The sequence below is a fragment of the Phascolarctos cinereus genome, unplaced genomic scaffold (assembly GCF_003287225.1).
Source record: "Phascolarctos cinereus isolate Bilbo 61053 unplaced genomic scaffold, phaCin_HiC Scaffold_3;HRSCAF=262, whole genome shotgun sequence".
Classification (NCBI taxonomy): Eukaryota; Metazoa; Chordata; class Mammalia; order Diprotodontia; family Phascolarctidae; genus Phascolarctos; species Phascolarctos cinereus.
Genome location: NW_027555736.1, coordinates 177,167,110 through 177,189,980, shown reverse-complemented (window position 1 = coordinate 177,189,980; position 22,871 = coordinate 177,167,110). Strand labels below are relative to the sequence as shown.

At 39.5% G+C, this 22,871-nt stretch overlaps 1 pseudogene across 1 annotated transcript in view; it reads right to left on the bottom strand.

The window, feature by feature from the left end:
* Positions 1–9,542: 9,542 nt before the first annotated feature.
* LOC110214857 (formin-1 pseudogene) overlaps positions 9,543–22,871 on the bottom strand; it is a 36,124-nt pseudogene continuing 22,795 nt past the window's right edge. Inside the window, exon 2 of the transcript XR_013485505.1 lies at positions 9,543–11,591. The product of XR_013485505.1 is annotated as a formin-1 pseudogene (transcript). The remainder of the gene's footprint in view (positions 11,592–22,871) is intronic.

Sequence of the window (22,871 nt, the reverse complement as noted above, 5' to 3'; positions counted from 1 at the left end):
AGGTTGTGAGCAGGATTAAGAACAGATTTAGACAGGCCAGAGAAACTGGTGCCTAGTTCCAAATTTGCATATGGTATATTTAAAGTAATTCCCAACTTTTCCATTTACTTCATGGAAAAAAAAAACTGAGATATTTCTGGTGAAATTCTATGTCAACAAGTCATGGAATGCCACATTTTCTAAAGAATTGAAAGTATGCATCACCCAGCAGGGAATAAAGAAGTACATAATAGAAATTAATAAAATTGCACAAAAGTAGACATAAAAATATCATCATAGAGCTATGACTGGAAAAGGAAATTGTTCATATAGCAAAACTACAAGATCTACCAAATACCTGATCAATTAAATTACAACAGGATACTTCAGAGAAGTAGACAAAATAATAACAAAATTCATGTGGGGGGAGTAAAAGATCGAGAAACAAAGGAAAAATGGGGGTGGGGGGAGAAAACAAGTGAAATCACTTTCCCAAAGCTCAAACCATATTAAAAAGAAGTAATTATAAAATGTGGTACCATATAAAAACAGAAAATTAAATTACATGTCTCATCATAAGTCTCTCCTAGTAAGGCATGCTTTTTGTCCTTATTTATATTTTTTGGAATCAAAGAGCTGGTCAAGATCAAAGGATACAGATGAGGGATAAAAAAAGATTAAAGTAATATTCATTTATCATCAGTATTCAGCAAGGTATTACTCAAACCCATGCATAAAATCCAGTATACGAGATAAGCAGAAAGATGCTTTTATTGGGCAATTTTATTCAACTGCAACCATAGTATTCAATTCTATAAAAATGATCATAGCATGGTATTTCATTGAGTCTTATGTAAAGAAAATTGAAGGTGCCTTATATTTTCTGGCAGTTTAAGAACAGGGAATAGATGTCTGATATCATTGTTATAAAGAATTCTCAAATAAGAGAGAATTCTCTCCTTTAGTAATATGAATTGTCACCTCTGAAACTGATAATAAAAGATCTGGCCAGAGTCCCAAATGGTAAGCAACTTGCCCAGGGTCATACGGGGAAGGATAAGAGGGAAGCAGAAGAGAACTAGCATTTATTAAGTGCCTATTACGTGCCAGGTACTGTACGAGGCACTCTACAAATATTATCTCATTTGATCCTCACAAACCTAGGAAATAGGTGCTATTATCCCCATTTTATAGTTGAAGAAGGTAAGCAGAGGTTAAGTGACCTGCCCAGGTTCATACAGCTAGTAAGTATCTGAGACTAGATCTGAATTCAGGTCTCCCTGATTCTAGGCCCAGCACTCTATCCACTGCAACATTGAGCTGCCTCTCTCTACAGTATACAGACAGTATATATCAGAGTTATGACTTCATCTCATGGCATCTTGGCTTCTAAGTCAATTACCTACACCCTATACCATATTACCTCTCTCTAGGAGTTTACCATCTAAAGCAAGTATTACTAAATGAAAACCAATAGATATACTTATCTTGTACTTTAGACTAGCTGCATTTAATCATGCATAAGGCAAACCCCATGTAGCTTTAGAAAAAAAAATTGGAAATTCTTTTTTACCATATTTGTAATTTACAGGAAGGTCATATAATTTATGGTTAGGCTTTAGTGAAAAGGATGAGGTGAAGCGTAAGTGAAGAAAAAAAAGAAATAGAAAGAAGAAAATTAGATAGGAAGAATGAGAGCTGAAATACCCCAGAAAGATTGGGAGTGAAAAGAGAGAGGTTATAAGTCACCACATGAATCTGACGAAAGTATTGGTCTTACATCTGACAAAACTGAAAAAAAAAACCTACGAGATCTACCAAATGCCTGACCAATTAAATTACAAGAGGATACTTCACAGAATTAGACAAAATAATAACAAAATTCATGTGGGGGGAATAAAAGATCAAGAAACAAAGGAAAAATATGTGGGGGGGGAGAAAACAAGGGGAATCACTTTCCCAAAGCTCAAACTATATTAAAAAGAAGTAATTATAAAACAGGGTGCATCTGACAAAAAGTGATTCCATCATAGGATGTTAACAGTGAGGAGATCACTGGAACTACAACTGGGAGGGGACTTTAGAGATCCTTCAGTCCAGCTACCCCATTCCATTTTGTAGTTGAGGAAACTGAGACCAAAAAGGAAAGTGACTTGCCTATGGTTATATAGACAGTAACTGGCTCATTCCATCACACCATGCAAACTGATAGATTAAAGTACAGTAGTACTATGCATTAATATAAATTATTACTAAAGTCCTCACTTTCTCACAGCTCAACATGTTTTAGACTTTATCTAATTTCCTTCATACCCTAGTGGGACTGTGTTTACATGCATGATTGAGCTGGTAGTTTTCTCCCCAACATTTATAAGACATAGGGGTAACAAGGCAAACCTTTATTCAAGCTGGTTAATTCCATTCTAGACACTATTTCTGTATTTAAGGTGGTTGCTATAAGACAAACGGTAGTGCCTAATTCATATATTTGCCTAAGGTATAACTCTGTAATAAAATAATATAAGGCATATAAATCACTTTATAAACTATAAAGCTCTCAACAACAATAGCTCATATTTATGTGGCGCTGTAAAGTTTGCAAAGTGCCTTAAATGATTTAGCTCATTTGATCCTCACAACAATACTATGGGTTGATACTATTATTATCCCTTTTTTTTTTTTACAGATGAGGAAACTCAGGCTATGAGGTTAGGTGACTTGCCCAAGGTCACAAAACTTGTAAGTTTCTGGAGTAGGATTTGAGCCCAGGTCCTTCTGATTCCAAGTCCAGTCTTCTAGCTACTATATATATGCCATGCTGCCCCTCATATGCAAATATGTCCTAAAAATTTTAAATGACTGGAACTTATATTGATTAAATCCTGATGTCTACCAGCGCTCAGCTATAATAAAACTTTGTCTGACCAGAATCCTCTAAAAATGTGTCATTTTATATAGCTAAGTTTTCCAGGTAGCTTAAGATCAAACATTTTAAAAGTCAGAACATTTTTATTTAATCTTTATTGGATAAAAAACCTTTCCAAAATATATCATATAGTTCATAGATAACCAACTGTATTGAGGCAGAGGGGACAGGTGATTATTTTCTACCTCTAGTCTTATCCCCTCACACACACTGTGAAGATATCCTTTAACTTTAAGGGTCAGGGAAAGGTAGCATAAGGGTACTTGAAGAAAGAGTAAGAGGTTTAGAACAGCTTCTGTGGAAGGTAAGATAAACATTAAATTAGAGAGGAATAAAAGGATTTCTTCCTGTTGTGGTGGCTCAATTGAGATTAGATAAGATTTTATAAGTCCTGTCAGTGACTATCAGAAGAAAAAAAAATAAATTAAAAGGGAGACTGTAGAACCAGATAGAAAAGAACTAGATCTAGGGAGTCAGAAAGAAGCAAGTAGGCTGCACAAACTTCAGCTCCCTGGAGGAAAACCTACAGGAAAACCACTTAAGTGAATGGAGTCAGTAGCTGAGCAGCGAGGAATAGCTACCTGGATGATGCTGGTAGCTGCAGGAACACAATTTCACAGCAAGGATGGAACAACAAAGATGTTGCTAGACCAAGCTGCCAGAGCAAATCAGAAGAATTTTTGGACTAAGCAGGGGTGCCCTTGAACCATAATGACTTCCTGGACAAAGCAGACATAGCAATTGAAGCAGGAGCTGAAGAGTAGCAAGAGACAGAGCCACAAAGGAACAAACCTGAAGCTAGCCCTTCACTGGTATTGTGATTTATGTGGACTGTGCAGGTCCAAGGAAAGGAATACCTCTCTAGAAATTCTGAGTGTTTACGAATTTCAGGGAGAGGCTCAACCCCAGGGTAATATTATACATTTAGAGGACTGTGTGGTTTCCTAGAGGAGGTGGGGCTCATTGAAGAGAGTTGTCTTGACTTAGATGCTAATGCTTTTCAAATGGCAAGAGGGGAGTAAATCAAGCTTGTCCTAAATTTATTGGCTTTTTTAGCCTAAGAAATGAGGGTCTTTTTCCTTTTCTTAAGAGAACTAGACATTTGGCAAATTCTAATGTTCTTAAGTAAAACCATGGGTTGGGGCACAAACCAAGGAGATTCAAAAATGAATCCACTCCATATAAGCCAAAGAGCTAATTTCTTATAGTTCTAGACCAAAGTTTTCAGAGGCAAAAGATCTACACAACTCAGAAGAAGAAAACTAGTGTGGGGTAGATTAAGTAAGGAACAATATTTGCCCTCCACAGTGCTACTCCCAAGCCCCCATTCCTTCTGTTCTTATTTCCTTTTTCCCAGAAGAACTATAGGGATTCCACACAGAATATGTCTATGTTCACTTATGGAGAGTCAGTAATAGAGCAAGGACTTGAACCTGAGCCTTCTGACTCCAAATCTAGCCCATTTTCCACCATAGCTTGTTTCTTCTGCTAACAGTCACAAGACCTGAACACAAGAATGAACCAAATTTTTCACAGTAAAAGGATATATGCCCAAAGCATAATTTCAGTCTCCTCATTAAAAGAACAATGACATCAGATTGTTTAGGTGGGCCCCAGAGCATTAGGCTGTTTCCTGAGCACAAGACTGAGCAAGGATTCACATGATTCTTCTGATTTTAAAAGGATCTATTCATATACACAATGAATGCTGGAAAGCAGCACCCAACGAGAAGCCCCACAAATATTTCTACAGAGATAATCATAACTATTGCTTTCCATCAAAGGCTTTTTCTACGATGGAGAATGACATATATTATTTGTGAAAATATTATGTTCTACCCACACTTAGGGGCACTTTGCTGCAGATATGGATACTCTCTAGCCAAGCTCACAAAATGTGACTACATATGATATAGAAGATTGGTTGATAGTAGACAGATGATATTCGATAGACATTCCCCCTATATATATTATGTAATATTATATGTATACAGATATAGACTTATCTAATATAGATCTACCTAAGCTCCAGATAGAGAGTCAGAATTTTGCCCTAGTATTCCCCAAATATTACAAAGAATCAGAGGGAGGTGTACCATGTACTGAGTTGTGTTCCTCTGGAGGATCCATGGAAAGACATGAACCACAATGGTACAGGATAAAAAGATGTGGCTAAATTTCAGTCTTTACTGGTTGAGGAAGTGCCCACATCAATGAGATGATGCTTCTACTGCAGTGTAATAAGCAACAGATAAATCCCACATCTATCTTCTGTTGACTCCTCCATTTGACTTTTAAAGTACTTGACAACCTGGTCCCACCAACTGGCAACCTCCATTTCTAGCCTTTATTTTACATTATTCTCTTTTCCATACACTGAAGTCCAATCACAACGACCTTTCTTCCTATTTCTCACATGACACTCTGTCTCCTATTTGTACTTTTGTGCTGGCTGTCTCTCATACCTGGAATGAACTCCCTCCTCCTCACTACCTCTTAGAATTCCTTATTTTCCTCAACCCTCAGCTCAAGCAACATTTATTACATAAAGTTTTTCCTGATCCACTCCTCCTTCCAACAGGAGTGGCCTTCCCCCCTCCATTATCTTTTAGTTAGTGTGTGTATATGTACACATACATATGCATGTGTATATGTGCATGTAAAATACATATCCTATAGACAGTATATTTATTTTATTAAGCATGTGTATATATATATATATATGCATATGTGTGTGTATACATGTATGGAAAGTCTTTAGAAGGAAGGACTGGGCATTTCTATATACTTGTGTCCAGTTTTGCCAAATCTATGTAACCAGGATTCACAGTGCAAAAGTCAAATGGCAGGTGTGAAGAGGGGAAAAACCTTAGTAATGTTTCACCTTTTACTACTTCCAATACAGGGAATACACTAGTTGAGTCTAGCTTTCAAGAACAGAGACACAGTTACGCATTCAGCTGATCTAACGGGTGTGTTGATAGTACAAAACTGGTTGAGTGGTTATATTCACATACAAAAATGGTACTAGGCCACGTGTTTTCTGCTCCACTTCCACCCACTGGGTCACCATCCTTAACTCAGGGAAATGAAGTAACATATGTAACATCTAACTGTTCCCAGGGAGTCAGCTCTATCCAGATGGCCCATGGCTGTTAGGGTCTATGTGGTTTTATATGGAGGTAGTCAAACGGAAGAAGAGTTTTTATAAATGTACCAATTTTGAGTAGATCAGAAAAAGCTAAATACTGGGGTTGATACAGTTCATTTGAAGTCAGGGTTTGTACTCACAGTGATTCAACCTTAGTTGTCCTCCTCTTCCTCTTTGGAGGAAAGGGGACCGGATTAATCAGTCAGGTAGTGATGACAACTTTGGCCTGGCTATTGTATAAAGAGAGAATGGATTTAATTCCTTTCTTGGTATTGCTACTTAACTGCAGTATGAAAGATTCCTCCAAATGGGAAGGAACCTGATTATTTCTGGCAGCTTTAATCCCTTCTTTTTGCTATTAATGAGAGCTTTTGATAATCTTTGTCACACTGCTTCAATAAAATACCTAAAAATTATTTCCACAGGAAATATATTTTCACTGACCGTAAACTCAACCTGGTTAATACCTAACACCAGAGGAGGCTTTAGAGAATGGGCTGGTGCACTGTGGGGGAATAAGTGGATAATATGACTCTCCATATCTGCTGGAGATTTGTACTGTGAACCATTTGAACTATAGCTTCCTCTGGGATTAAGTGGGAAGAGAAAAGAAGTGGAAGGCAAGGATTGCCATAGATAGTGATAGTTGACCTTTCCCAGATCCATCAAATAGAGGAAGTCACACAAGATACAAGGATCTAGAATAGTAGATGTAGATGCAGTGCCCTGGAGGTCATCTGTTCAATTGCTGCATTTTACAGATGAGAAAATTAAGACAAGAGAAGGAAAGTATCTTGATAGAACTCAGACTACAATTAAGGTCTTCTGAACTCAAATCCATTGTTCTTCCCCATAATAGCACTTACATATCCCAAACCCCAACTCCATTATCTAACTGGCTACAGAAAAGATGGTTTGAGGCAGAGGAAGGGAGATCCTCCATCTGAGGTCAAACTAGAAAAGAAGAAAGAATCCTTGCAAGTATATACATGGAGAATTCCTCCTTCCATCCTTTTTTGAGAAGTTTCTTTCCAAAAATTATTCCTGAACTTCAGAATAAAAGGATTCTGGTTCAAAGAGAAGTTGTTTCACTTGCTTCATTCTCTTCCTCTTTTTCTCTCCTTCTTGTCTCTAAAAAATCAGAAGCACAAGAGCCTGTAAAGGAATTCTCATGATTTCAGTGACCAATTTGTTACAAACCTACTAGTGTAGACCTACACAATTCCTTAGGGTAATGATGAATGAATGACCCAGAAGATAGTTCATAGAACACACGAGATAAAAATAATACAAGAAAGGACATCTCACTAGATCCATTTGTTAGGGTCACACAACTAGGAAGTGTATGATGTAGAATTTGAATTCTGGTCCACCAATATTTCCTAGGTACTTTCCCTTTACGATATAAATTAGTAGCAAAAATGGAGAGCATAGAAAAGGGAATTACTAAATTAACAAATAAATATTGATTTAATACCTAGTATGTGAAAAGCACTGTGCTGGAATAAATAGGCAGAGCAATTCTGACACTACGAGCAACCTGTAAAAAGCGCCTCTTCAGAGGCCAATTAGCTGAATTCTCTGCATGCAGAAAGATCTGAACCTAATCAACCACTGGCTGATCTCTGTAAGTCATTTAATTCTTCAATATCTACATGGAATAACAGTCTATACCCTCCCTGGGTAATGAGTTTAGTATAGGAAAAGAGTTTTACCAAATATAGTTAACATCTTACAAAAGGAACCTGGAAAGCAATTACTATGGGATATTTCTTTAATAAATGTGGTCTAGGTTTTTAAATTTGTAGGAAATTGGAAATTTTCCAAATAGAATAAATTGTAAAGTCAGCAAAAGCATATCACATTTTAGATTGCTTTTTAATAAGTGAATATTTGTATCATTAAATGGCACAATGGACAGATGTTAGGAAGACCTGAGTTCAAATCTGGCCTCAGACACATACTAGCTATGTGATTCTGGGCAAGACTTTTAACTTCTGCCTGCTTCAGTGTCCTCATCTATACAACAGGGTAAAAAAGCACCTACCTCTCAGGGTTGTTACAAGAATCAAATAAGATAATATTTGAGAAATGTTTTACAAACCTGAAAGCTCTATATAAACGCTAGCTATTGCTATCACAAAAATTAGGATGACTCCACCACCACCACCACCACCCCCTCCAATTTGTGAGGCACATAGAGCAAAGACAGACACAGACCAGAATATGAAACATTATTTAGACATAGCCATTGGCCATGTGTCACAAAGGGAAGCCTGAAAGAGAAGATACAGTCTCAGATAGGGATGGGGAATGTTTTATCACATTAGCCTAATTAGACGTTAACAGATTAGAATGACTGATATGAGCACTGAAGAAGTGACACTTTTTATACAAAGCCTTATTTGGTTCTCACAGTACTTACAGCATTAGCAGAGAAGACTTGAAAGAGCCTGAGTATAATTGTCTCTTCAAATGGTGTCACTGGTACTAATTATGGCCAAAATCCAATACATAATCCAGGTCAGTCATGTAAAAGGTTATGACGTTGAATCAGTAACCACAGTAACTCACATCAGGGAGAATAAGTTGTACTTCTATGCCCGTCAGAACCAAGAGAATGACAATGGGGAAAACAACCTTAGACTATGCTGACTTGGTCAGCATCATATAGCAGGGTCATAAATTAACAGAGGACTTAAATCATCAAGTCAGAGAGGTGGTACAACATAGACAGAAAGCTGGCCTCAGTTGGGAAGACCTGGGTTCTCTGCCATATACTGAATATGTGACCCTATGAGTAATTTAACCTTTCAGTGCCCCCAGACAACTCTATAAGACTTGGCTGTAGAGAAGATTCCCATTTTTACTTAGAGGAAGTCCCTCACTGAGGGCTCCCTGTACCAATGAAATCATAGGTCTAATTAAAAAAAAACAACCTATATGCAATCAACAAGGGTGTAAGGTTTGGGGTTCCCCAAGTAAACACAAAAATTGTTCCATCTGTATATATTGTATTTGTAATATATATAATACATATGTGTGTATTATATATGTACATATATAATACACACACATGTATGTACAGATGTGTGTATTATATATGTACATATATAATACACACACATGTATGTACAGATGTGTGTGTATAAGTTTCATGCTGATTCTGGGGTCAAGAGGTCAATTATCCAACGATCAAAAGCAAAATCAACAGGTTGCCATTCCTTTCTGCCTATCTCTTCTACAAGTCTTCCCGAGGCCAGGGTTGGTGGACAGACCCAGAAAGCATAGAAAAAAGCATTTGAAATAGAACAGCTCAGGGAGTCAACTCTCTCAGGTTGACCCCTCCCTCACCCCTAGCCCCTACCCTGCAACCAAGTCTCAGGCCCGAGGACGAGCCACGTGGCTAACTGATCAGGAGATACCTTTGATCTCACTACTAGACAGGCTCTAAATGCAGAGTGGGGCTTCCTGAGAAGCACAGGACTAACCTGGAGGCAGCTGGTTCTGGGGCAAAGCAGCGGCCTTCCCTTGCCCTGGCCCCTTTTCCAAACGCTCCCCGGGCACGAAGCAAGGCAGGCCTGCTCGGAGGGAGGCCAGCCCGGCTCCTTCAGTCTGTGTAACCCTGGTAGAAGGCTGCAGCACGGAAGGGTCAGCCAAGGGGAGCCCGGAGGAGGTGCCTGGCTTCCTGCTGGGGCTGTCACAGAGCACAGCTTCCCTCTCACTTGGCTGGGGAGGAAGCCGGAGGATATGGTGATGCAGCTGGGGGCTGGGAAGCCTTGAAGATAAAAGAGATGGAACAGGTGACTTTTGTCTAGGCGTGTTGGATGGTGGGGATGAATTATTAAACAGAGCGGTGACAGGTGCCAGCGATGGTGGGGAAGGCCTCTTCTCTTTTGCCCTAGGCCAGAAAGAGCCAGGGTCCACTTTGTGGGACCCACTCGAGGACAAGACTTGGTGGCTACTTAGGGGCAGCCCCGCTTTCTTCCCGATCCTGGCCTCCGGGAGGGGGTAAACAGTTTTTCTGGTGTCGGGGAGACCCAGGCGTTTCCACTCATTGCCTTCATCTAAACTCTCACTCTGCATAACCTTCAGGAGGGCTTTGTTCACGGCTCCCACCTGGCTGGAAGATTCACTGGGAAGTGGGGCTTGTTCTCTGGCCAGTGGCCGGGCCCTGTCCATTTGTGGCCTTTTCCCCTTTCTCTTGGCTGGCTGAGCTGGGACCTCCTCTCCAGGGAGTGTGAGCAGATCTGCTTTGGGAAAACATTCAGACTGGATGGCAGAGGGAAGAGTCCCCTCCGCTATGTCCTGGCCATGGAGGGAAGTGCTCCTTTCCTCAGAATCAGGGAGGGTTTTCACAACTCTCTGCACCTTAGCAGACAGATCCTGCACTTTGGTCACCACTCTGGTGACTGGTCTCTTCCTTCTAGTCTTCTTGGCCGGTTTCTCCCCCGACCTCTCTGCTTCTAGGCCCTTCTCAGGGGTCTCTCCCTTCTCAGATAAACCAGCTTGCTGATTGTCTGCCCTGCGAGGCCCACCCTGTGGCACCTGAACACCACGAACAGCGACAGACCTTGGGGAATCCCCCACAGAGCTACAGCCCCCAGGCAGCACCTCCCCTCCCAAGGTAGCATTCTCATAGCCAGACACAAAGGCCCGAAGGTCTGGCTCTAACTCTAGTGTCCTGGGGATTTCTGGAGAATAGCTTTCTCTTCTGCTGTGGGGACGAAAAATTCCTACTCAGGGGCAAGTTGCCCCTGTCCTCCAGATGCCGATTAGGCCTTGCCCAGGAGTGAGAAGGGCAGCTGCCTGAAGAAACCCTGTCCCTCCCTGAGCCAGAAGTTGATTCTTGGCCGCCTTGCTCTTTCCTTCTCAGTCTCTTCTGCAGGAGCTCCTCAAAGCTTTCCCTTCGCTTGCCAAACCTCTTGTTTTTTCTGTTCTTCAGAGTTGTCCTCTTGTCCAAAGAGCCGGCCGGTGGCTCCCCCTGCAAGCCCCCAGAACTCTGGAAATAGTCATCCTCAAATTCCAGGCCCCCAGACAGCTCAGGAAGCTTCCCCTCCTGGTTCCCCATCTTAATCCCCAGGATGTGGTGTGAGCTCAGCAGATTGGCCAGTAGCCGCTCCTTCTCCGCAGTGAGCTTGTAGAGCTCAATGAGGATGTCTTTTGTAGTGGTTTGTTTGAAAAAAATGTCCCCAGGATTCTCATATGGCTGCTGCATGAGGCTGATGGTATCTGACCCCTCCCTGACTTGATAGCAGTTATGAAACCCTTTACTGGATTTGTCTAGAGTTACAGTGCCCTTATATGAAAATCCTCTGACTTTCCCCTTTGGAAGATAGAAGCTGATGTAGCAGAGTTCAGTAATGGGTTTGTGCAATTGAAGGGTGGAGTGAGTGCCTTCCATTATGCTCACCTAATTATTCATGCATCAGAGTGGTCTGTCTGTGGTTAAGATTCCCAGGCTCTAGTGGTGGGCCATGTGATGGTGGGAATGCACACAAGGCAGCTGACAGTCATCTCCCGTAACAAGGGTGCCTGTAAGAAGGAACGAGGGGGAGAAAAGCAGCTTGTCTGACAGAGTTTGTACAAATCAGACACAGAACTCAAACAAAGCAAAATGATCACAGGATCTAGGGCTAAGTGGGATCTTGGGCATCACAAATGTGTTCATTAAGACTCAGTATTGAAACCACCAACGTCACCCAAAGTAGTAGGTGATTGTAGACTTACCTTCTGCCTATCCATAACTAGCCCCATCTTTTCTCTAGGCTGGAAGTCTGAATATTGCTACATACAGGAACTTACAATTTAAAAAAAAAAAAGAAGAAGGAAAAAAGGGCCGTGTTCTTGACGCTAGGTAGAATAGTGGATAGAACACAATAGGACTTAAATTCTAATCCTGCCTCAGACACTTATTAATTATATAACCCTGGGCAAGTCACTTAACCTCTGTTTGCCTCAGTTTCCTTAAGTATAAAATGAAGATAATACATCTTTTACCTTGAAGCTTCTACCTTGAAGGGTTGTTGTAAAAAACAAATGAGATAATATTTGTGAAAAGCACTTAGCACAATGCCTAGCACAGACCTGGCACTATATACTTATTCCCTTCCCTTATTTTGTTATAATTGCTGTTCAGTTGTGTCTGACTGACTCTATGTGACCCTATGGACGTTGTCCTGGTATTTTATTGGCAAAGATACTGGAGTGATTTGCCATTTCCTTCTGTACTATGTATCCATTTTACAGATGAGGAACAGAGGCAAATAGGGGTTGAGTGACTTGCCCAGGGTCACATAGCTAGTGAGTGTTTGAGGCCAAATTTGAACTCAGAGCTTCCTGATTCTAGGCCCAGTGCTCCATACACTGCACCACCCTAGCTGCCCTACCTTCTAGTGCTATAAAAGTTTCCTTCCCTTATAGTATTATATAAATGCTAACTAGTATTAGTATTGGCCATGCCAGAAATTCAGTGGGACTAAATGCAAGGCTCCTATCGCTTTTATGCCCCAGCACCTCAGTTCCCTTCATCTGCAATATGGGTATCCCAAAAATCTTAGTGCAGTTTTAGGTTATTAAAGCTGTAGATGGTTGTCAAATAACATGTGTTCTCTCTCAGAGATTTTGAGGTTAAGGAGAATAAGTGCTTTAAGATCTTGGGGTAGGGGGGACACGTTTGGTATTACTTTACAAGGATGAATCAAATCCTTTCTTCTCTAAACAGCAGCTTCTCTAGTCTGAAAGCTGTTTATTTATTTATTCCATTAAAATACTGCCTTAATACTTTGGCATGACATCAGCAATGACATTGGCTCTGCCAGTGAGTTATGCAGAGCTGGAAAGGCTTCAAGTGAAGGCCCAGTGACAGGCAGTATGTCTAAGACAAGGCTAACTGCATTTAGAGAGGCTCGTCACCAAAACATGAGTTCCTAGGGGATAACACCTTTGATCACACCAATTCGTAAAGACAGTTTACCAGGGTGTATAGAGATTGAGATTTTCACTGGTGGAGGAAACACACATATAGGTATACAAAAAAAAAAACTTTCAGGGCCCCTAATTCTGATGAACCAGCTAATCAGCTAACTCCTAAATGTTTCTAATCCAGTTAATTTCTCTCTGTTTCTTTGAGGCCCACTGAAGCTCCGTATATTTTTATTTGTTACAAGGCAGGCCTGTTTACTGCAGGGGCTCCCTACCACTTCCAGAATCAAATATAAAAATCCTCTGTCTGGCTTTTAAATTCCTTCCTAATCTGGTTTTTCTTACCTTTCCTGTCTTCTTACACCTTCCTACCTCCACACCCCTCACGTATTCTGCAATCCAGGAACGCTGTTCTTTTTTTTAATTTTTAAATTTTTTTTTTTAGGCAATTGGGATTAAGTGACTTGCCCAGGGTCACACAGCTAGTAAGTGTCAAGTGCTTGGTCTAGAGGTCAGATTTGAACTCAGGTCCTCCTGACTTCAGGGCCAGTGCCACCTAGCTACCCCCAGAGGCTGCCCTTGCTAGTCACTCCACTACCACATGGCATTTTTACCACGTCTGGAACATCTCTCCCTCTTTATCTCTACCTCTTGACTCCCTCCAAGTCTCAGCTAAAAATCTACTTTCTGCAAGAAGGCTTTTCCGCTAGTTCTTAATCCTAATGCCTTCCTTTTGAGATTTTCTCCATTTTATCTTGTATATATCTTGTTTGTAAATAGTTGTTTGCATGTTGTCTCCCATTAGACTGTGAGCTCCTTGAGAGTAGAGACTTTTTTTTTTATCTTTCTCTGTATTCCCAGCAATTAACACAGTGCCTGGGACATAAAGGCATGCTAACAGCTTTTATGGGGAGGGAGGTGTATTGGAGGGTTATGGAGAGATGTGGGGAAGGTAGTGTTAGTGATTTTTTTTTAATTTATGGAATAAAACAGTCAATTTATGACAGTATAATAAAAAGATGATTGCACATGAAATTGCAGATCTATCATGTACAACTTGCTATTCCTTTTAAATATATAATAAAGTGTGATAGTGATTTCAAACCAGAAAAAAAAGAGTTTTACTGAAATACCTAAAAATATATAGAAGATAATTAAAGGAAGTTGATAAGGGTATACAGATGAGCAGGGTAGTGTTGAAATTAATGAGTTAAGTCCAATATATACTTTTCAAAAATAAGCCATATATAAAATACTGAGTTACAGTATCATATGCAATCCTCTTTTCTATTCTTTATATTGTTAAGCAATTGTTAATATTTGTTGATGTGCGTCAAGTTAATAATGATATAAAATAAAAAAGAAATATAATGCAAAATAATAATATTAAAAATAAATAAAACCACAAATAAATTAATAATAACAATAACAGAAATAATATAAAAGAAAAAAGAAACATTAAAATCCAGGCCAGGATACAAGGTTAAGGCAGCAACGTGAGGCAAAGAATGTCGGATTTGAGGTTACAGGAATTTGTTTGGCCTCACAGTTCAGCTTTGTTACCTATACGAGTTTAGGTATCTGGTCCTCAGTATCCTCATCTTTAAAATGAGGGCTAGATAACCTATAACACCCCTTCCAGCTCTAAATCTATAATCCTGTAACAGCCCCTTGTGATTTGAAGAGCATCAGGATCTTGGTTCCTGAAATTCCACTACTAGCAATTCATTTCTTTGGATTAAGTCATTTATAGGTTTAATAAAATGAAACTGTTCCTTGGAAGAGGTGATACATTAAAACCAGTCATCAGCTATTATTATATTATCATGAGTCACCTTTTAAACTGATGGCTAATATTTACTTCTCACATTTATATAGTCAATAAGGTACTTATTTACAACAGATAAGCCAGGCAGTAACTATTTCCATTTGATAAATAAGTTGAAACCCAGAAAAGTTAAGTGACTTGTCCAAGATCATACAGATTATGTGTCAGACCTAGGACTTAAACCTAGGTCTTCTGACTCCAAATCCAGTGCACTTTGAGCAAGGAATGAGACATGCAACAGTTGTGTGTGAGTAAATATTTAACAAATGGCTATGGGATAGTGTCATTGAAACACCTAAAAATACACAGAAGATAACTGAAGGAAGTTCACTAGGGGTGAAATATATGCATGACACACATTTAAGTCTAATCTGTGTTATTAACATTTTCTTCATCATTTTCTAAAGTCTAGATAATCAAGAAAACAATAAATCAAGACCTAATTTGTAGAATTCACCAATTTCTGAAGTGTAAATGCTCACAATGCAAATTTAACAATGAGCTGATTCCAGCACACAACCCCTGTATACCACAAATAAAATTTTATTAGGAAAGGAATGAAAAGAAATAATTAATGGAAAAGTCTTGGAGGTTGAGGTGGGGAGTTAATCAGCTAAGAAGTGTCACAAAGGACCTTGATGTACCTGTAGAAGACAGTAGAAGGCCATAAAAATGAAACAGGAGGACATTAAAGATAAACCTTGCCTACACCATAATTTTTCCTAAAGCAGAATCTACTTATAAAAACCCTGCTTGGCCCTTCCCAAGGATCAATATCTATACAGATTTCTAAAAACAGATGCAGAAGTGCCTCTGATACAATGTAAAATTGGATTTTCTTTTTGGTTTTGATTTTCCCTGCATTGAACAAACAATAGAATAACACACCATACTCAGCCCTTCACCAAGCAAAATTATGAATGAGTTTAAGCTGTGAATATTGGACGAATAAGAAGGCAGATCTGAATTTCAATTCAGAGGGAGGAGAGAAGTAATAGCTTTATTCTGGGGTGTCTTGTGAGGAATGGAGCCTTCTTAGCTGTTCTTTCTTGTTTTTGCCACCATTTTTCCACAGAGGCAACTTTCCTCTCCTAAAGCCTCTTGTTTTTTCCAGCTTTCCTGGGCCCTGAGTAAGCAGGAGCTGAGAAATGTTCCATAAACAATGCTAAGGACCTCTACAAAGTTCCTCTCATGGGCTGAAGTGGGAACATCAATGTGCCTTCTCTTTAAAAATCTTCTGCAATGGTTCTAATAACCTAATTAATTCTTCATAGACAAGAGGCATTAGTCTTAGTCCAATGCCTTCTGCTGATTAACTTTACTGCTCTAAGAATCACTGAATAACTTTATTAGAAAAAAAAGGGGGGTGGGGGGCAAGAAGCCAAAAAGATCTGGGTTTGAATCCTGCTTCTGTCGCTTGCTGGATATATGGCCATGGGAGAAATCATTTAACCTAACCTCTCTGGGCCTCAGTTTCTTCATTTGTAAAACAGAAATAATAATACTTTAGTATCTAACACAGATTATTTGTGAGGCTCAAAGAACAATAAGGGGAAAAAATGCTCTTTAACTGTCATTATTAAGTCGTTTTTCAGTCGTGTCTGACTCTCTATGACCCCACTCGGGATTTTCTTGGCAAAGATACTGGAGTGGTTTGCCATTTGCTTCTCCAGCTCACTTGACAGATGAGCAAACTGAGGCAAACAGGGTTAAGTGATTTGCCCAAGGTCACGTATCAAGGAAGTGTCTAACTTCCTGACTTCAGGACCAGCACTTTATCCACTGAATCACCTAGCTGTCCAGTAAATTATTATGCCCACTTATTATTACTTCCCAATAAAGCCCCAGAACTGGACCTTGAGTCAGAAGATCTGGGCTTCAGTCCAGGTTCTGTGACTGTGTGACTATAAACAAGTCGCTTCATCTCACTAGGCCTCAGGGTTGGGCTAGATGATATTCCAAGATCCTTCCAAGCCCGACAGTCTATGATGGAGAGGCATGGCAAGATACAGTAGAAGAAACGATACCAGGTTTGGAGTCAGAGGACCAAGGTTTAAATCCTGGCTCTGTGACTTTGGACAAGTCACTTAGCTTTTCTTCATGAAGGCACTGACCAGGTGGTCTGTAAGGTCCCTTCCAGCTTTAACCTACGATCCCATGATCCTGAGATTTTACAAAACAAAACTCTTCCTCTCCTTCGTATACTTTGCTCCGGAAAAGAAGGTTCATAGTATCACAGAAAGTTAGAGCTAGAAAGTATCTTGGAAATCAATCCAACTCCCTCCTACTATACATGAGGTAACTGAGGCCTAGAAAAATAAAGTGACTTCACTTCTTGTCACCTTAACCCACTCATTTGATACTTTCTTGGCTGCTACCTGAACAAGTGAAGGTAAGATCATATGCATACTCAGCGCATACCTAGTCAGGATCTTATGCTAAGGTCTCATATTGCATTGTACGACTTGCTGTACATAGCTATTAATCAGCTATCATTTTTAATATATGTGCTGCAGAAGTGAGCACCTGAATAACTCATAGTGCATGCCCCTAAATGGCTAAAATTTAGGAATGTGTCAACTGATTTCACTCCAAAAGCGTCACAGGTTATGGGAGCAGGATAGGATGGTTCTCTGTCACTATTAAGGGTTAAATGCTTTTTTTTCCAGTTTTTATATCCTCAGTTCCATAAATGGGCAAAGTGTAATAGTGAGGATTAGGTCTATTAGCCATGGTTAGAGAACTACTACTGTCCCGGTTTAGGAGTTTAGGATAGCGGCCTTATGAAGACAAAGTCACAGTGCATGAAATGAAGCTACTTTGGAAAAACAGGCCATTCCATACCATCAACTCCCCAGTCCAGTCCACTGAGCATCATGCTACTGGTTGAACTTAGCTTGCAGCAGTAGACATAATACTACAGAAAGAAACCTTCCCACAGAAATGAGGAAGGAAGGATTTCCCCCTTAAACATAAATGATTCGATTCTAAAAAAAGAGTACATCTGTCCTCCCTTGCTCATGATTGAGAAGACCTGGGTTCTGGCACTGGCCCTGCCATTTACCAACCATGTGGTCTAAGATTAGTCACGGCTGCTCTAAGCCTCACTTTCCTTATATGCAAAATACAGATAATAACACTGTATTAGCAACCCCACAGGGTTGTTGTAAGAATCAAATAGATAAATAGATGCAGAACTCTGTAACTATTAGGCTATATGAGGAAGGGGAGCCTGGAGGCAGCTCATACCGGCTCAAGAAAACAGATTGTTAAACTGTCGTTGTGACCATTTAAACCTCAGAAATTGCCAAATGCTACAAATCAGGGCTTGATTAATAATAATAATATTAATAATGGTTAACATTTATTAGTACTTACTGTGTGCCAGGTACTGTACTAAGCCCTTTATAATTATTGTCTCCTTTGATTCTCACAACAACCCTGGGAGGTAGATACTGTTATTATCTTCATTTTATTTTTACATATGGGGAAACTGAGGCAAACAGAGATGAAGTGATTTGCCAAGGGTCACATACCTAGTAAGTGTCTGAGGTCAGATTTGATTAATTGTTTTGCTGATTGTCTAGACTTAAGGCAGTGATGGAGAAAATGTTAATAATAAAGATAAAATGTAAACGTATGTCTTAAGTACTCACTTAAAAGTGAATACTTTTGGAGGCAGAGGGGTTGGGGAAGGGGATGAGAGCCAATTATTAGGCATTTACCAGAATGCCAATGGCCATACGGAATGGTAAACTACTATCAGAAATCCAGTCATTTGACTGAACTCATAGAATCTTAGAGTTGGAAGGTCCCTCAAAGGTGAACAATTCCATAATTATTCCTGAACATGAATCCTGAACAAAAGGCCATCTGGGGGAATTTCTTTGTGCCCAGGTAGCCTGTTCCATTTTGGGGCTATTCTCATTATGACCCCCAAACAAGACAATACATTCTACTTTGTACTATTTGATTTGTTAGAAATTTTTTGTAATGTTGATCCAAAAGTTGCCTTTCTGGAACTTCCACACCATGTTGTTCTTCTTGCCATCGACAACCCTTTGAATACATAAAGACATTGGACCTATGACTTCCTTCCTTCTTTCAAGTTACTGTCCCAAATTCTGTCCACTGTCTTTACTTGGCATAGTTCTGAGCCTCTTCACCATTCTAGATGTAATAAGAGGGCTTACAACTTACCCAAGGTGGTAGAAAGGCAATGTTAGTACTAAGACTAGAACCTGGATTTCTTGATTTCAAGTCCACAGCTCTGCAATAGTATGGGACAGCCAAAAGAGCACTGGCTCTGGAGTCAAAGGACCTGAATTCAAATCCTGCTTCTGTCATATACAGACCTTGTGTGACCTTGGAAAACAATTTGACTTGTCTGGGCCTCAGTTTCATCATCTGTAAAAATGAGGAGACTTTTTTGTTGTTCAGTTGTTTCCGTCGTGTCCAACTCCTCGTGACCCCATTTGGGGTTTTCTTGCAAAGATACTGGAGGAGTTTTCCATTTCCTACTCCAGCTCATTTTACAGATGAGGAAAATGAGGCAAATAAGGTTAAGTGATTTGCCCAGGGTTATATAGCAAGTAAGCATCTGAGGCCAGATTTGAACTCAGGTCCTCTTGACTCTGAATAGATGGCCTAAAAGTTTCCTTCCAGCTCTAAGTCTACGATCCTATGATCCATTTATAGGGTATTTATAAATACCCTAGGCCTTTTATCTTTCCTCCCTAACAGTAACTGAAGATTGCCCTTAGTAACCTGTGATATTATCTGTTGCCATCTCTAACTTCTTAGTTACTTACTGCCTCTCCTAAAATCCAGGAGAAACTAACTCCTGGGGACCAACGACATCATCTTCTGTGTGTTTTTATTTTAGAAATGTTCCCTATCTGTGGGCTCCACAAACAGGACAGTCTATGAGTACTCTATCCGTATCAAGAGGTGAAGAACCCACAAATTAGGGACCAAGCTAGGTGTTAAGAAGTGAGATCAGCAGGCACAAGCTATGTATTTAGAGCGTTGCTTGCCTTGACAACAGTTTCAGAGGTTGGCAGGACACGCACCCAACATCAGAAAATATATATTACAGACAGATGAAAGCTTGAATCAGAATTCTGACACGAATAACCTGCTAAAAGAGTTTGGAAGCTCAAATTCTAATTGCCAATTAGAACTGAGACTATGACAAGAGTCCTTATCTTCTGAGTTTCTTATGGCATTGTAAGAAGATAAAGAATAGCTTAACACCCTTTTCTAGGTATTTTTATTTCAACAAGGCCTTCTAAGGAGAATACATTTTTCCACATCCTAAATGAAGAGCTAAAACAATAAAGTCCATCGGATGACAAAAGTGAATTTGAACCAATTTACAGCCCCATTCACACGAAACTGGATAATGTAATGCAGTGTAGTATAAACAATATTTAATCATTTCAGTTTTATCTAATTTTTGCCTACATTTAAAATCAATATGAGAATCTCTGAGGGAGTCTGGAAAGGAAAATAAGAGTGTTCATTTTGTGGTCCTGAAATAGGTTTTAGAATGGGCTATGTATGCCCTTAAGCATCTAGGATACAAATGATCTAAGCTGGTTTAACCCAGAATGTCATGTTCAAACAGCTTTTCTTTAAGCCCACCTACCTCCCTTTCCCCATCCCAAGCTTTAAAATGTCCACACTGTCGTGGCACTCCTTCCACCATCACTAATGAATATGTATTGAATTCCCACTGGGTACATGGCAGTGTACCCAACACTTTCATCCCAGTCCACAGCTTTTCCCCCAAAACAGCTCTCTCAATGAAAGAAAAGGCAATGAGGATTTGCTCAGCAGTCCAGCATCTCTGCCAGATTTCGAGCTTGGCCAAATACACTTGTGTCATCAATTTTCAAATCCCTCATGAACTAAAGAAGAAAACTAAGTCATAAGTTTCCAACCTGCTAACTCAGAATAATATCTCATCCCAGCTCCTGGATGGCCAAGAAATCTTACAAAGCTCTCCCTCACAAAAGCTACATAGTTATCTCTGTACCCAAGCAAATGGTCTCCAATCTTCTGCCAGGGCCCTGCTGGAAGATACATTAAAAAAAAAAAGCTGCTTATCAATTGGGACCAACCCCTCTCTCTGACAACCCATTAGAAAGTCAGAGTTCTTAACTGAGTCACTGCACATATTTTCCACATGGGAGACTAAAAAGGAGAGAGAAATCACAGTCTTAAGAGAAAAAAGAAAAACACCAGGAAAAGCAACTCAGAGGACAAAAATACACAGTGGCTACAATTCTGTGCTGAGCTTGTCCAACTAATTCAAGTCGAATTGCCTCACCATATTTTTATTGCAATCCAACAGCTCTGTGGGAGCCACATACTAAATTACACATCTTGATTTGGTCTACTAAGTGACCTTCTCTAGTTCTGTTTAGCTTTAAAGTACATTATTTTTTTCTGGAGCCTCCATGCCTTCCACCCTTTTCCTTTCCACTAGCAAATCCCAGGCTGACATTTTCTCATTTTTTCACAAAGTCACAAAGCTGTAGCGACTTTCTTCCTCGATTCTTTTTCCATTGAGCCAGTACCTTCTCATTCTACTCAAACTGGAAAATGTCCGCCAGAGTTTTGTTGTTACAGGAAATATTTTTAAAATATTTAGCACTCATATAATCTATTCCTCAGAGAAAGCTATTATCCAATCTCAAGAGCTGGAAGGGACCTCAGAGGTCATGGAATCCAACAGTGTTCTCCCCCACCATATCCTTCACAAGTGGGCATCCAATCTCAACTTGAAAGTCTTCAGTGATGGGGTACTCACTGCCTGTGAAATTAGCCCATTCTACTTTGGAGCAGTTCTAATTCTTAAGAAGTATTTTTAAGACTATACATATTTTTATAAATAGTATATAATATTAACTATACATATATTTCCATTTCATGCTGTACTCTGCCTTTCTGTAATTTTGTATTCTCTACACCCATCACCAAACTGCGATTCATACTATATTTACAATAGCCTAAAATAATATACAAGAACCAGCTAGTGACAAAGGGTTTCTAAAACGATTCTGGCTGGAAAACAAAAGCTTAGTTCAAATATTTCTCTACTCAATACTTGACAATGTCATGCCCTCTAAACAACAAATCTAAGATATTTTAGTTTGAGCCACAACATCCATTTAATTCTTGTGTAGGATGGTACGAGAGAGTAGGGATAATAAACTGTTGTGTTCACTCATTTATTTCCCCACACCTTCCCCCTTCCACAACCATTTTTTGTTTCTATGCATTAAACAACTCTAGCTAGCTGGGATTTTTTTGTTAGTGCTGTTGTTATTGATTGTGTGTGTGTGTGTGTGTGTGTGTGTGTGTTTTATTCCGAATTTCACAAATGTCAGATTAAAAAATAAACATTTCCCTGTACATTATAGAACAGGAAGGACCTGTACACAAAAATGAAAATCTCTATTATGTAGAACTTGATTTTCTTTTTAAGTATGTAATAAATCGGCATATAACTTTCAAAGCCATCCTGATTGAGATTCCTTATGGCCTTTCTTCTCTTAATTTTATTTTTGAACACGATCTATCTTGCTGCACCAGCTCTCCCCGAACCAATTTAAAACGAGTAAAAGAAACTCATCAAAATATGCATACACAAATAAAACGAATTCCTATATTGGCCATGTCCAAATTCCTATATTGGTCATTCTGCACCTTGAATCTATCACTTCTCTGAAAAAAGCTAGATAGCATGCCTCATTACTGGTCCCCTGAAATCATGGCTGGTCTTTACCTTGATCAGACTTTTTAGTTCTTTCAAAATTCTTTTTCTTTACATTGTTGCTGTTGTTGTATAAATCATTCTCCTGCTAATATTCACTTCACTCTTCATTACTCCATACAAATCCTCCCTGAAACCATCCCTTTTTTCTCACAACACAAAAGTGTTACATTACATTCATATACCATAATTTCCTCAGTTATTCCCCAATTAATAGCCATCCTCTTATCTTTCAGTTCTTGGCCACCACAAAAATAACTACTGTAAATATTTCTGTATG